The sequence below is a fragment of the Triticum urartu genome, chromosome 7A (genome assembly GCF_056163025.1).
Source record: "Triticum urartu cultivar PI428250 chromosome 7A, HENAU_Tu73, whole genome shotgun sequence".
Classification (NCBI taxonomy): domain Eukaryota; kingdom Viridiplantae; phylum Streptophyta; class Magnoliopsida; order Poales; family Poaceae; genus Triticum; species Triticum urartu.
In genome coordinates this window covers 118,751,945-118,756,097 of record NC_141879.1, presented here as the reverse complement: position 1 = coordinate 118,756,097, position 4,153 = coordinate 118,751,945, and the positions used below count along the sequence as shown (strand labels likewise).

The following is a 4,153-nucleotide window of genomic DNA, read 5'->3' as shown; positions in this document are numbered from 1 at the left end:
GCTTGCAATAGAGGTTAATCATAAGTGGGATGCTTGTCCAAGTAAGGGCAGTACCCAAGCACCGGTCCACCCACATACCAAATTATCAAAGTACCGAACGCGAATCATATGAGCGTGATGAAAACTAGCTTGACGATATTCCCATGTGTCCTCGGGAGCGCTTTTCTCTATATAAGAGTTTGTCCAGGCTTGTCCTTTTCTACAAAAAGGATTGGGCCACCTTGATGCACTTTATTTACTTTTGTTACTTGTTGCGCGTTACAAATTATCCTATCACAAAACTATCTGTTACCACTTATTTCAGTACTTGCAGAGAATACCTCGCTGGAAACCGCTTACCATTTCCTTCTGTTCCTCATTGGGTTCGACACTCTTACTTATCGAAAGGACTACGATAGATCCCCTATACTTGTGGGTCATCATCCACATGAAACTTCTTTTTATGATGTTCAACACCTGCAGCCGTAAGAAATTTCTTGTTGAAAAACTTAATCCTCACGGACAATAGTGCCCTCGCATTCAACATGAAGAATGTGACAAAGCTAGCTTTTGCATTGTTGGATGCATATCCTTCCAGTGTTACTGTCTTCAAACGAATGCCGTGAGATCTGAGAAAATCCCGGTGCTTCTTGAACCATCGATTGGTTATACCTTTTTCTCCACGTGTTAGTTCCTAAATAGAGATGAAGATTGAAAACAATTAATGTCTAAAAAAGATTATGTTGAAAGAGTGATAGCTGAACGATTAATTATAGTACATTATATATGGGCTTTCAATGTGCGTGAAATCATCACCTTCATATACAAATTCTCCAGACATGGAAAGCATTGCAGCAAGGCAATAATGATGTTGAGATCAAAACACCACATAATGATATATAAGGTCTTGACAGAATCCACCACCACTGATAGGATGGACAAGCGCTTCATTGAGCATAGAACATAATATTAGCACTGAAAATGTACTCCAAGATGATACTTAACTTATGCGCATAAATGAAAAATGCAAATTACAAAAGTGTACATGAATAATATATAGTACCTCAATAGGTGTGGAGGCAAACACCATCTCGAACCATTCAAACGGATCAATAATTGCACCCAAGGTCTCCAGTTTAGGCGCAGAGACCACAATTATTTGTGAAGGTTTATAACAACAATTAAGGAGCAACCTTTGAAGTGAAGGGGCATCTTCGATGATGAGATCCTATCCTTCAAAATGAATTCCATTGCTTACAAGGTGAGACAACTTTATTTTGAGACAAGGGATATGGATTCCTATTCCAAAAACAAGCACCAAACGCTGCAGTGCAGAGCAGCTAGAGTGGATGATGCCGTGAAGTGAGGCCATCGACAGATCAACCAACACAAGCGCAAGTTTTTTCAGCACTGGTAGTCGAAGCATTTGTACCAGATAGTTTGCTAGATGGCACCAGGTCAAGGTGGCGGTGTGGAGAGAGGAGGAAAACCATGAGATGGGCATCGGCGGTGAGGGCACATATGCAGCTCTTGGTGGTAACCTATCGTTGTAATGGTAGAACTCAAGTTGCTGGAGTTTATCGAGTTGACGGGATGTCAGCCAGGCGGCCACCATGCAGGGTATGTCCAGCAGGTAGCAAGCCGGGATGCAGATGCGTTGAACGGAGCCCTCGTGGGAGGAGATGATGGCTCCGGGGAGTTCAGAATCATCATCGACATATAGCTGACGACAGTCGAGATTAAGAGGCGCGGTGCACCACAGAGTGCGCCACTGAGATGCGAGGACTTGTGTGCGGCAACCATCCTTGGTGGGGAGAAGGGAGATGATCTCCCCAAGGATTCCGTCTAAGAGATCGCTGATGCGGTCTACCGGAGATTCTACTGGTTCCTCAGGTCCAGGGGGCGCTTCTGGCCGCTCAGCCGGGTCCAAACATATATGTAGGACATTCAAAATCAATTCTCAAGATTTGGCCATGAATTATTAGCAAGCAAGCTAACCCTAATCGAATTATTAGCAAAAAATCATTTGTACAGAACAAACAATTAATCACCAACTCTATACAGATAGCATTCAAACAATCAATACACTACGTGCATCTAACGAATCTTAATTGATCTGATTTCATGGACTGAGAGAACATAACCATAGGATTTGTATTCCAAAAATTATAGAGGGTGGGTGGGGGGATTAACCAGAGAAAACACTTCCTATGTTTGCCGCACAAATGGGTATATAGATGACTAACCGGTTTTCCGTCGGAGTCGCAGTTGTTGCCAGAGTTGCTGTTGACCTCCAGCTCCGGCTGGGGGGGGGGGCACGACGGCACCGATGAATTCAAGGTTGTGTTGTTGCCCGCGCGAGACCTTGTCGGCGGCGACGGAAACCTCTGTGGCCAGCTTCACGCGTTGTGCGGGTGCTTCACCAGCCCCGGCGTCGCCACTCCCTCCGATGGTGCACTTCGGCGGCATCGTCATACACTTCGGAGTCTAGACGTCGGTGACCACTGTGGACCGGGGGTGCGGCCGCCTATTATGGACGGTGGCTCGGGTACGCAATTAATACGGACCAGTGGGAGCGAGCAGGCTACGGTCAAAAGTTGTCTCGCCTCCCGGTGAGCCCGCGCGGCGGACGTCTGCCATTCCTACCATCATTTCACACAGCTACTCGCATGTCTCCCCGTCAATACACACACCTGCACGCACGCCTCCCGGTATGCCTGCGCGGCGGACTGCTCGCATGCGTCCCGTCAACTCACGCCTGATCGCACGGCACACGGGGCGTGTGGCAGCACATATATTTTTTGGTTTATTTTCTGCTGCTTTACTGCTTCACTGAACCATTTGCATTGAAGAGATGCACAAATCCTGTGTTGAATATCTCGCACGCTTCTCGGTGAACCTGCGCACGGGACGAGTTTTGGATTTACTAGAATTTAGAAACCAGGCATCTCAATGTTTTGCCAGCAATCAACAGTGCCTTGGTGTTTGAAATTCATTCCCATTTCTTGCATGGGACCTAAGCATGCACATAAGGACACATATTTGATTTTTCAACCAATTTATATGCACTTGAGCATGTGCATGTAGTTCAAATTTGAATTATGCACATAAATGCGTTGAAAACTCAGTTACTGCACAAAAATGTCCAAACGAACCCCGAAAAGTCACAAAAATTGACACAACACTCATGTTGTTCTATGTTGACACGAGAAAAAATTGAAACCAATAGGAGGCAATGGATATCGTTTTGTCCCCAAAGGTGGGACGTTCCCTACCGAAACCATCATGCTTGTTGTGAGAAGCTCTGGTTTGTGAGAAGCATATACCCAAACCTGCCCCAAATGGGACAAATTTTTTACCACGACATGTTGATGCCGCTCCATGATAGCATGCCAAGTTTCATGAATTTCAGATGAGTTTTGGATTTACTAGAATTTAAAAACCAGGCATCTCAATGTTTTGCCGGCAATCAACGGTGCCCCAGTGTTTGAAATTCATTCCCATTTCTTGCATGTGACCTAGGCATGCACCCAAGGATACAGATTTGATTTTTCAACCAATTTATATGCACTGGAGCATGTGCATGTAGTTCAAATTTGAATTATGCACATATATGGATTGAAAACTTAGTTAATGCATAAAAATGTCCAAACGAACCCCAAAAAATCACAAAAATTGACACAACACTCTTGTTGTTCTATGTTGACACGAATAATTTTTTGGAAGCAATAAGAGGAAATGGATATCATTTGGAACCCAAAGGTGGGACGTTCCCTACCGAAACCATCATGCTTGTTGTGAGAAGCTCCAGTTTGTGAGAAGCATATACCCAAACCTGCCTCAAATGGGACAAATTTTTTACCACAACATGTTGATGCCACTCCATGATAGCATGCCAAGTTTCATGAATTTCAGACGAGTTTTGGATTTACTAGAATTTAAAAACCAAGCATCTCAGTGTTTTGTCGGCAATCAACAGTGCCCCGGCGTTTGAAATTCATTCCCATTTCTTGCAGGGGACCTAAGCATGCACATAAGGACACATATTTTATTTTCAACCAATTTATATGCACTGGAGCATGTGCATGTAGTTCAAATTTGAATTATCCACATAAATGCATTGAAATCTCAGTTAATGCATAAAAATGTCTAAACGAACCCCGAAGAATCACAA

At 44.2% G+C, this 4,153-nt stretch overlaps 1 pseudogene; it reads right to left on the bottom strand.

Annotated features, from left to right (window-relative positions):
* Positions 1-926: 926 nt before the first annotated feature.
* Positions 927-2,448, bottom strand: LOC147958423 (putative FBD-associated F-box protein At3g50710; annotated as a pseudogene).
* Positions 2,449-4,153: the final 1,705 nt, after the last annotated feature.